The sequence below is a fragment of the Rana temporaria genome, chromosome 10 (genome assembly GCF_905171775.1).
Source record: "Rana temporaria chromosome 10, aRanTem1.1, whole genome shotgun sequence".
In the NCBI taxonomy this organism is placed as follows: Eukaryota; Metazoa; Chordata; class Amphibia; order Anura; family Ranidae; genus Rana; species Rana temporaria.
In genome coordinates this window covers 68,716,034-68,728,336 of record NC_053498.1, presented here as the reverse complement: position 1 = coordinate 68,728,336, position 12,303 = coordinate 68,716,034, and the positions used below count along the sequence as shown (strand labels likewise).

The 12,303-nt window shown below is 43.2% G+C and overlaps 1 pseudogene; it reads left to right on the top strand.

The window, feature by feature from the left end:
- The first annotated feature begins 590 nt into the window (after positions 1-590).
- Positions 591-12,303, top strand: part of LOC120915837 — a 36,582-nt pseudogene continuing 24,869 nt past the window's right edge.

Genomic DNA, 12,303 nt, shown 5'->3' with positions numbered 1-12,303 from the left:
CAAGGTGCATTTAAGGTGGTCAAATGAGACCAAATGAAACCAAAAAGAAACCAAATTTTCCTTGGTGCACATATCTAATCACTGAGCTGTGGAAGGGGCAGGAGTGGCTCTTAGTGGTGCGCTGAAAACTTGAGCCAGCTACTGTGCAGGCATTTGGGAGATTCCCAACATTAGTGTCGGGATCCCTGCAGAGCCTAGACTAGCTCTGTGACTTCAGCCAACAGCAGACTTTAGCCCACTCTAGGCTGAGTAGGGGTCACAGGAGTGCAAATTGTACCCACAAAGAAGTATGGCCAAAAAGCTTTGGCCATACTTCTCTTTTAAGTCTCAAGCACTTCAGATAGATTATCAACCTGGGTGTCTCTTGTTATGCTTTGGTTTATGCAGAAACCAAGCCACATTATGCTTTGTTTTCGGGTTACCTATATTTTGTAATTCTGACATTTGTTTTTTCTCTTCTAGAAATATGACTCTTTGTTGGTGATATCATCTTTTGTTCTTGAAAAATACCCACAAAGATGAAATTCCAGTTAATGTTACAAAATAAAAATTTGCCAAATAGATAGGTATTGGTTGAAACTTCTAAAGTTAACTTCCGTCTTTCAACACCTCTTATAAACCATTTGAAGGCTTTTTCTGCATTTTCCTACTGTCAGCAGTGTTGATTAACACCTCTGTATCTGGTGAGTAAATGCATGTAGACTTTTTAGTAACTTAATGCAGAAATATTAGTCATTACATATAACTAGTCTTTTATACAGTATATTTGTATGCATTACTTTTTAGTTACGGTACTTAATGCAGAATTATTTTTCATTACGTATAACTAGTCTTTTATACAGTATATTTGTATGCATGTTTTTTTAGTAAATTAATGCAAAATTATTTTTCATTACATATAACCAGTCTTTTATACAGTATATTTGTATGCATGACAATTTTAAATGTGTTTAGAATATAATCTGACCTACAGAATGAAACCTATACCATTTAGCAGAGTCCTTTTTCAAAAGCTGTGACTACAAAGAAGGCAACTAGTTAATTAATCTTTAACAGTTTGTTGAATTTGCAATGTATAGTATACCAATCCATTCATCTTTCTTTCAACTCATTACAATAAGCTATTGTCCATTTGAATGGGTTACTGCACTTAACACAGAATCATTGCTTTTTACACTTTTTGGGCTCTAATCTTTATGTCAGCTTTTACAGGCATTTTCACAGCTTTTTTAAAAAGCTTCCAAAAACATTGTGCCCTTTCAAATGATTTTCTATATTTAATATACCTGTATATCATCATTAGCACTAATCATAGAGCTATCAGCTATGAGTAAAGCTTTGTTAGCCAAAATGCGTTAGATGCAATACTAGATTATTTGGATTTTATTGAATAAAGGATTTATGGTTTACGTATGGACTCCAGCACTGATACTATTACAAAACATTGATGTAGCATTCAACAACACAACGTGGTTATAGCTAAGGAAATTCATTTATATTTAATAAAACCTCTTAAAATTATAGCAATCTGTACCATCCAACCTGGACATGGACAGACAAATGTTCCCAAAAAATCATGGGTGGGAAGACATTTGCTTGTTTTATACAGTGCTGGGATCCAACATTGCTCCTTGTGTGACTCGCTTGGCTGACACAAGTGGTGCACTTGCAGTTGTTACCTTCCTTCACTCCTCTCATGGACAAGCCAAGTCATAGATTTCTTCTAAGATAATGGAAACATTACATGAATGATAATGAGTATTTCTGATAGTCGGCGGGCCTTTTCTGACCACCATTGTCCCAGACATCTACTTACCTGAAACCAATGGCCCAGCCCCCAGCCCATCTTAAGATTCTTTGGCCAAATTCTTTTTGCCACTGTCCGTGGCTCCACATTCAATCCCTAATAACTTCTATGTGACAATTTCCCAATACAGAGAAGCTCAAGAGATGCCCCATAGTAGTTTATGAAGATTGACTACAGAGATATAGAAAGACAAATTTGGCAAAAGGATCTGAAATTGCTGCAGGTGACGGCCATCTGTCAGAAACAGGTACAACAATTTGCTGCATGGAAGCACGATGAGGGGGTAACACTGATCCTGGAGTCTCCATACTGCACACTCAATCCTTAGTGTAGGATCAGCCCCCTGACCCTCCCAGACTGGGAGATTCCTGTCATTTTTAAATGGGTCTTGCTAAACTTGCATAAAAACACAGGGCGATTAATCACTGTGAATGCACCTATTTTAGTGTACCAACGTCCCGATAAAGTGACAATGGAAATTAATGAACTAATAAATTGGACTTTTGGCGGTACAGGTAGTTAATGTAAAAGATCTATAAATATTTTTTCATAAAAAACGCATTAAATAGAAACTTTTATACACAATTTCATAAGACAATGACAGCATATGATTTCAGTCCATCTAACACAAAGTAAAAAGAGGGTCTATATTTATGCAAATACATTCATAACATAAGAACGCATAGCATGAGAAAGGTATGTAAGAAACTCTAATGCCGCGTACACACGATCGGTCAAACCGATGAGAACTGTCTAATGGACCGTTTTCATCGGACCAAACCGATCGTGTGTAGGCCCCATCGGTTATTTATCCATAGGTTAAAAAAAGCAATCTTGTTTTAAATGTAATCGATGGATACCTAACCGATAGAAAAAAACGATCGTTTGTAGGCACGTCAATCGGTTAAAAATCCACGCATGCTCAGAATCAAGTCGACACATGCTTGGAAGTATTGAACTTCATTTTTTTCAGCACGTTGTTGTGTTTTACGTCACCGCGTTCTGACACGATCGTTTTTTTTTTAACTGATAGTGTGGAGGCACGACTGACCATCAGTCAGCTTCATCGGTTAACCAATGAAAACGGTCCATCAGACCGTTTTCATCGGATGGACCAATCGTGTGTACAGGGCATTAGTGTTTGAAGCTGAATCCAATATGCGTAATAGTAGATCTTGCTTTTACTCTCGACATGTTTCGCGTACAGGACGCTTCATCAGGAGGACTCACCGTTGTGTGTAAAAGTCAAAAGGTTAGGCTATAACACAAGCTGTTGGTAAACAGTGGAAAAGGATGGGCATAAAGGGCCCGACCGAGATCCCTCTGGCACACCCTAGGCTTGAATAGACTCCAAAAAGTAATAAGTTGCCAAATGGCCAAGCATTGGAGAGGAGGTAACGACCTCAGCACCGACAGACAGAAGGGTAGTTCTATCAATGGGTATGATGGTATCTGCGGGAAGACAGAATATTAGGTTTCAGAAAGAATATTGGTAAGTATGGCTACCAAAAGGTAGCCCATTAGTGACCAGCCATAAAGAAAGGTTACCTGATCGGTTGAAACAAAATCAGCCAGGGGGAGAGAGCAGAGAGCGGAGGGGGTCCATACACAGGCGCCGCAATCCTGTGTGTAGCAACAGGGCAGTGGCGTTTGAGCCTTTACCCGAATGAACGATTATCTAAATCTCGTTTATGACTATTATGTATGACATTACCTAAGCTTAGTTTCTTACATACCTTTCTGATGCTATGCGTTCTTATGTTATGAATGTATTTGCATAAGTATAGACCCTCTTTTTACTTTGTGTTAGATGGACTGAAATCATATGCTGTCATTGTCTTATGAAATTGTGTATACAAGTTTCTATTTAATGCGTTTTTTATAAATAAATATTTATAGATCTTTTACATTAACTACCTGTACCGCCAAAAGTCCAATTTATTAGTCCATTAATTTCCATTGTCAGATTCCTGTCATTGTCCAAGTATACTCATCTCTCATCAGCAGCCCTACCCCATATGTTTACATTAAGAAAGTTGGCTGGGGAATTTCTTGGCTGGCAGCTCAAGGGTATTGGGGATGAGTCCTTGGTTGCTAGCACATTGGTCACTGCTGCCATTAAAGCAAACAAAGTGGCCAGTGTAGAAAGCTGTTACATTCCTGATAGCTTCCCAGCACCTACGTGACCCAATCTGAGCACTGGCATCTCTTTGTACACCAGTTCACAGTTGGACTTAATTAAAGCCAGTTATTTGATTACATACTACATGCTTGTTATCAGTTGCTAATGGGCCAACTTGTATTGTAAACCTTATTGCAAGGTGTTTATGGTTTATACCTTTTGTATTCCCTCTGAATATTAATAAAATAATTAAAAATAAAGGGGTCATACTGACAGAAAAGTTTTGTAACAGTTTTATTGAATGCCACCATTGTATTTATATGTAATATTTCATGTGTACCTGGACAAAAAAATATTTTTAAATATTTTTTTTTGTATCATTAAGTATTATTCTTGTACCTTTGGTTGTAGGATCTGAAAATGAATGTAGCCTTTATTCTGCTGTTAGTGGTATCTTCCCATTCATCATTTGGACAAGTCTGCACACCAATCTATAATCGACTTCCAGGTATGGGTAATGAGGTGCCTATGTGTCGAAAATCTTTATTCCTCTATTCGGTGTTGCTTTGAAATCTTCCAGTTGCCACTTTTAAAGCGGTAGTAAACTCTTTGAATAACAAAAAAAAACAAAAAAACAATGGGCCCCAGAGTTGTTTAAGCCACAATGTACTAGTATGTCACATACTAGCACATTATAGCATTATAGACTTATATTAAAATTAGGTCCTCCAGCTGTGTTCTGTCATGCTGACATGGCTTCCATCTTCACCCGGGTCTTCCTTCTGGGTTTGCAGGCTCTGGCCCTTTGAATTGCCGAGCTGCGATGACATCACTTCCATTCATGTGCACTGGAGTCTGGGCCATGGCACAAAGCTCTGAAAGGATGGCATGCCATCCCTTCAGAGCACAGTGCACATGCGCCGGTGACATCAATGGCTGTTTTCAGTTTCCAAAATTTCTCCTAAACACCGCAGGTGTTGTACGTCACCGCGCTTTGCTAGATAATTTTTTAAAAACGATGGTGTGTAGGCAACATGCTGAAAAACAACGTTTTCTTTCATGCTGAAAAATTGATGTGTGTACGCGGCATCATTTTGACTGTCCTATCATCCTGGACCACAAACCTTCCTCACTGGGCTATATGTTTTCTGTTGCACCATTGGCATGGTGATATCTTCTTAGTCCTCTCAATAAAATTATCAGAAATTTGTGCTTAAAGTAGAACTATAGGCAACACGATTTTTTTTTCATTTTGGATAGAGTAAGAGAGGGTTATAGCCCCTGTCAGTTTTTTTTTTTTTACCACCCCTGTCCCATTGCAGAGATCTCCCTTTACTTCCTGCCCCATAGCCAAACAGGAATGAGAGGAACTCTATGCAAATTAAGGGAGTTCAAGGGGTGTGACCTTGACAGAGAGGGGTGGGTCATATTTAAATTAGGAGGTGCACAAGTTTACCCAGGCCTAGGGCAGCACAAAACCTAAATACACTACTGCCTACAGGTGACCCTTATTATAGGCTTACCTGTAGATACAAGTTCAAAAGTGGAGTTTACTACCGCTTTAAGTAAAATTATTTTCCATTCAATGGTCACTGAACACTCTGCATAATGGCAGTTTTAGGGTGATGTAAATTCTCTTCTACCTTTTTTCACAAACAAATTGAACATACACTAATTACCAAAAGTATCAAGACACCTGCCTTTACACACACATGAACTTTAATGGCATCCCAATCTTAGGTCTTAGTCTATAGGGTTCAATATTGAGGTGGCCCATCCTTTGCAGCTATAAAAGCTTCAACTCTTCTGGGAAGGCTGTCCCCAAGGTGTAGGAGTGTGTCTATGGGAATGTTTGACCATTCTTCTAGAAGCGCATTTGTGAGGTGAGGCACTGATGTGGACGAGAAGGCATGGCTCCCAGTCTCTGTTATAATTCATCCCATAGATGTTCTATCGAGTTGAGGTCAGTCAAGTTCCTCCACCCCAAACTCACTCATCCATGTCTTTATGGACCTTGTTTGTGCACTGGTCCAAATCATTTGGTGGAGGGGGATTAGGGTGTGAGTTGTTTTTCAGAGGTTGGGCTTGGCCCCTTAGTTCCAATGAAGGGAACTCTTAGGGCTTCAGCATACCAAGACATTTAGGACAATTTCATTCTCCCAACTTTGTGGGATGGCCGCTTCCTGTTCCAACATGACTGCGCACCCGTGCACAAAGCAAGGTCCCTAAAAACACTGATGAGCGAGTTTGGGGTGGAGGAACTTAACTGGCCAGCACCTCAACCTGATAGAACTCCTTTGGGATGAATTAGAGCGAAGACTGTGAGCCGGGCCTTTTCGCCCACATCAGTGCCTGACCTCACACATGCGCTTCTGGAAGAATGGTCAAACATTTCCTAACACTCCTAAACCTTGTGGACAGCCTTCCCAGATGAGTTAGAGCTGTTATAGCTGCAAAGGGTGGGCCAACTCAATAATGAAACCTACGGACTAAGACTGGGATGCGATTAACGACTTAAGGACCGCCTCCTGCATATATACGTCAGCAGAATGGCACAGCTGAGCACATGTACGTACAGGTACGTCCTGTACATGTACCCAGCCGTGGGTCGCAGGCGCGCAACCGTGGCGCGCTCCTGCGACCTGGTCCGAAGCCCCGGGACCGCGGGACCCGCAGAACCGATCGCCGCTGGGGTCCCGCAATCGGTCCCCGGAGCTGAAGAACGGGGAGAGCCGCGTATAAACACGGCTTCCCCGTGCTTCACTGTGGCGGCTGCATCGATCGTGTCATCCCCTTTATAGGGAGACACAATCGATGATGTCACTCCTACAGCCACACCCCCCTACAGTTATAAACACACTAGGTGAAACATAACTCCTTCAGCGCCCCCTGGGGTTAACTCCCAAACTGCAACTGTCATTTCCACAATAAACATCGCATTTTAAATGCATTTTTTGCTGTGAAAATGACAATGATCCCAAAAATGTGTCAAAATTGTCCGAAGTGTCCGCCATAATGTCCGCCATAATGTCGCAGTCACGAAAAAAATCGCTGATCGCCGCCATTAGTAGTAAAAAAATGTTTTTTTATAAAAATGCAATAAAACTATCCCCTATTTTGTAAACGCTATAGATTTTGCGCAAACCAACCGATAAACGCTTATTGCGATTTTTTTTACCAAAAATATGTAGAAGAATACGTATCGGCCTAAACTGAGAAAAAAAAAATATTTTTTTATATATTTTTGGGGATATTTATTATAGCAAAAAGTAAAAAATATAGCATTTTTTTCAAAATTGGCGCTATATTTTTGTTTATAGCGCAAAAAATAAAAACCGCAGAGGTGATCAAATACCACCAAAAGAAAGCTCTATTTGTGGGAAAAAAATTACGCCAATTTTGTTTGGGAGCCACGTCGCACGACAGCGCAATTGTCAGTTAAAGCGACGCAGTGCCGAATTGCAAAAAGGGGCCTGGTCTTTTACCTGCATTTTGGTCCGGGGCTTAAGTGGTTAAAGTTCATGTGTATGTAAAGGCAGGCATCCCAATCATTTTGGTAATATAGTATATTTTTTTGCATTGTATCAAAAGATGTCCAAATAAGTTGACACATTGCTCAGAGAAACGTTAACGTGAAACTATGAGTGGATATTTCCTATGAAAAATGGCAAAGTACAAGTTTTAATATCAGGTGACCTAAACTGCTGCTGTATTTTTATTTTTGTCTACCTAGATAACACTGATATTTCTGTAAAATGTGGACCAAAAGATATTCACCTGTCTATAAAAGTATGCCCAGTTTACTTCGCTAACTTTAATCCATCCGATCTTGCTCTTAATGGAAAACACAACAATACAGGATGTCTGGGTACCTGGGATAACTCAACCGATACTCCATTGCTGAATTTTACGCTACTCCTTGATGACTCCAGTAGTAATGTATGTGGAAACATAATTCAAGTAAGTACCTAATGTATGTGGAAACATAGTTCAAGTAAGTACCACTGAAATAAATAAGAGCATCAATAGACCATGTTTACATGGCACCTGATATTTTTTCTAGCAATAGATATAACTCTTGATTTTTGTGCATGGGTTGTTCTTATCTTGATTATAGGTAAATAAAAAACGTTTGATATCTGCTAAAAAATACTAGTATGCATGGAATATTAAATGGTAACTCCACTTTCGTGAAAAAAAAAAAGCAAATACAAATAAATGATATAATATATACAATTGCTACATAAGCCATAATAATTTAAGAATAATTTAATGTTATTAAAAATTATATTTTTCTTTTCAATCTGCAGGTGCTGTAATTTTCTATAAAATTCAATGCAGTGTGGCAACTTGGAGGCTTTCTGTACACAGATGGTGTACAGAACTTCCCCGGGAATTAATTCCCTGCATGTGTGATTGGCTTACTGTTTTTCCCAGAAGTTTGCACTAAGATACAAGTAACATTTTAGGCATGCTTCGCAATGGGCATTATACTGTATGTTTGGTAAGATACTCCCTGAAAGTTAACTACTTCTAAAAGGATGCAAACACGGGGCCAGATTCACAAACAGCGGCGCAAATTAAGTTACTCCAAACCTATCTCATTTAAGTTACGGCGCCTTAATTTTTTGTCGTAAGTGCCGTATCCACAGCGCATTTGCGCCCAACTTAGCGCCAGCGTAACTTAAATCCCGAGGCATAAGGCGGGGTTATTGCAAGTGGGAAGGAAGTGGGCGTGCTCCATTGTAATGAGCCGTGACCCCATGCAAATGAAGGGCCGGCCGTACTGTGCATGCGCGCACGAATCTGCACCTCACTGGGCATGTGCAGAACTTGGCTCGGCGCAATCAGTGAGATAGGAAAAAGGCCAAGCGTACTTAGTTTGAGAATCGCCCTGTGTATAAATAGCCCCAGACAAACACACTTCCCTTGCAAAAGTACATCCCCTTCCTAGAGCAAGTTGCTTCTGCTCTGTCGTCTGTTGGTGTGTGTTGGTGATTTTTGTGTTAGTTAAAAGATTTGGAGGAGTAGTAGAGTGTAGTAGTTGTGTGTTTTTTTTTATTGTATTTTCTGTTTGTTTTTTTTTTATTGTTTTTTTTCTGAGTGTATTTTCTGTTTGTTTTTTCGGAGTTTGTTTTAGAATTTGTATTAGCTGTCTGCTTGTGTGGTTTGATTTTTGTGTTTGTTTGTTGTGTGAGTATTTGTGTTTGTTTGTTGTGTGAGTTTTTGTGTTTGTTTGTTGTGTGAGTATTTTTGTTTGTTTGTTGTGTGAGTATTTGTGTTTGTTTGTTGTGTTTGTTTTTTGTTGTTGCTGAGTGGTGGGTGTTATGGCACCGAAGCGCAGGAAGCTTAATTTTTCCACCACAGAGAAGCAGATTCTTGCTCGGGGCATCACCCGATATGGGCGTTATTTGCATGGCCCTGAGAGCCGGAACACCACCCCGGCCAGGAAGAGGGAGCTCATACAAAAAATCACGGATCAGATCAATGCGGCGGGGGGGAGGGAGACGAGGACCCCCAGTGGGATACAAAAGAAGATAAACGATCTTAGGAGCCTGGTCCGTGACAAGATGGCCAAGATCAATGCCCATGCCACGGGCACTGGAGGAGGCCCACCCTGCTCCGTCAGGCTGACTGAGGAGGAATGGGCAGTGGCCCGGTGTTTCCACCCACAGCAGGTGGTGGGCCTGCCTGGCTATCAATCTGATTCTCCTGTGAGGACAGGTAAGTTTTGGGTTTTTCTATCTGGTGATTAGCATGTGTGGGTGAGGGAAGGGAAGATGTGCCAAGTGTGTGGATCCTCCAACCTGTGATTGTTTTGTGTCCTCCACAGATGGCCAGGAGATTGCTGGGCCATCAGGCCAGGAGGTTGCTGGGCCATCAGGCCAGGCTGCTGCACCATCCCCTGGACAACAGGCTGCAGAAGAGTCCCAAGTAGGGCAGGAGTCCCCAGGGGAGGGGAGTGGCCACACCTCCCCTCATGAGGAGGTTGAGGGGGAGGAGGATGAGGGGGGGAGGCTGAGGAGGAAGATATGGAGATTGCCAGGCAAGTTCTTTTGGCCTCGGATTTGTTGACCCTTGAGGCTACCCCTGAGGCTGGCAGCAGTCAGGCCACCATCAGGGGTAGCCCCTCCCACTCCTCCCCATACAGGCCTCAACCCACAAGGGTCTCTCTCCCCTCCTCCCAAGCCACAAGCCTCAGCGGCAGGCAGGATGGCGACCCATGAGACCAGGGGGGTGGCCGAGCATCTGCCGGCCAATCTGCAGAGGGACAATGCCCGGCAAACCCGCAATCTGGCTCAGATCAAACAGACTCTGAGCCAGATGGAGGACAGCCTGGGTTCAATTAAGGAGTCACTCACTGATGTGGCCACAAACTCCTTGGCGGTCATCACATGCAGACCACCACAACAGGCGTGGCCCAGGAGGTGAGTGCCCTGACCCAGGCTGTCCAGGACAATACCCGACCTGTCCAGGCCAATACGGCTGCCCTCACTCTCAGTCTGAACAGGATAGCAGTGGCTTTGGAGGGCAGTCCAGCAAGAGGACAGTCACCAGGGGAGGCTCCTCCTTCCCCTACTCACCCACCCCCCAGGATGATCCTCCTTCCCCTGCTCACCCACCCCCCCAGGAGGCTCCTCTGGTTGGCCGTGGCCGTGCCCGTGGGTGGCCCAGGCGTAGCTTACGCCGCCGTCGTTAATTTGTGGGGGTACTTTTGATTTTTTATTTTTATTATTTTTTATTATACTGTACTTATGATTTGTTTTATGTGTGTGAATGATGTGTGAATGTGGGGGTGGCATTCCTGATTAAATAAGGGTGTCACCCTCAGTTTTGGTGAAGTAGGGATCCCCAGGACCAGGGAAAAGTGATCCCAGGTCCATGTGAATGGTGTATGAATGCACAGTGACATAATTGGAGCCGTGGCGGGGCGTTACTGCTCCCAAGTACCATCGGGGGGTACTTGGATCTAATCCAATTAGATGTGCATGTGAGGTGTCTGTGCTAGGGACCACTGTGGTGTGCATTCATGCATTCTCATTGTGACATGTTTAATGTGTGTGTTTACTGTGGCTGCTGTTCCCTCAGAAGAGGGGTACCCTGGGTTAGGGGGGGATTGTCCTGGTTCGGGGGGTCAGGTCTCACATATGTCAATCTCCAGGCCCCTTCTCACTGCGAAGTTGTGCAGAATGCAACATGCCCCGATGATCTGGCACACCAAAGTTTGGGGAATCCAACAGGTACCCCCAGACTTATCCAGGCATTGGAAAACGGGACTTTAGGAGGCCAAATGTGCGTTCCACAACTGCACGGGTACGTATGTGTGCAGCATTGTAGTTTTCCTCTCCTGGGGTTTGGGGGTTCCGGTATGGAGTCATGAGATGGGGTCCAGTGCATATGCAGAGTCACCTGGAAGGGAAAGTCAGCAGGATGTTAGTCATGCATGTGCCCCTTGTGATGTCTGCATCATGGGGGGGGACAGTCATACCTGACACCCATGTCCACTCACCAACCAGCCAGCTGTCCCCATACATGTTCTGTTCCAATCTCTGGAGATGTTGCTCTGACGGTATATGTAGCTGTCATGGCTGGATCCTGGGAATTTGGCACAGACGTGCCATATGAGGCATGGGCATCCACTATCACCTGTACATTGATTGAATGCCAATGCTTCTATTGCGGTACATGTGCTCTGTCTCATGGGGGGGCTGTAGTGCCACATGTGTGCAATCAATGGCCCCGATGGTGCGTGGGAATTCTGCAATTTGAAAAAATCGGTCATTGTGTTCATTCGCTGGACCTCCTGGGAGGGGTTTGATGAATTGATTGGCCATGTGTCTGAGATTGCAGGGACAACCTGGTGCACACATCTGCTAATGGAGGATTGTGACATCCAGCCACACCTCCACTTGTGCGCTGAAAGAGCCAGTGGCCAGGAAATGGAGTGTTGCCATTTCCTTGATCAGTGGCTGCACTGCATGTGAGCATTGTGTTGGGCTGGTGAGATCATCCTGCAGGATTGTGGTTAATTCCAGGATGGCTTCACGGTTGAATCGGAAGTTGCGATACACCTCAGAAGCAGCCATGCCAAACACATCTAGGCGTCTGCGGTATACCCTCTCCTGTGCCCTCCTCCTCCTCCTCCGTTCCCTCCTCCTTCTTTGCGCCTCTAAAAGTCACTAGTGCAGTTATGAGCATGGATGGCCCTGGCATGTTGGCAGACAGATTGTAGTCCGGCAAATGTGTGTGCTCAGCTCTTCCTTAATGGTGTTGCTTTAGCTGACCTTTACATGGCTGGTGTAAAATTAGGGCTGCTTTTATAAAGTGTAACTTCCCGCCTGGAAACTAACAGAAGTGCACAGGGCGTAATCTA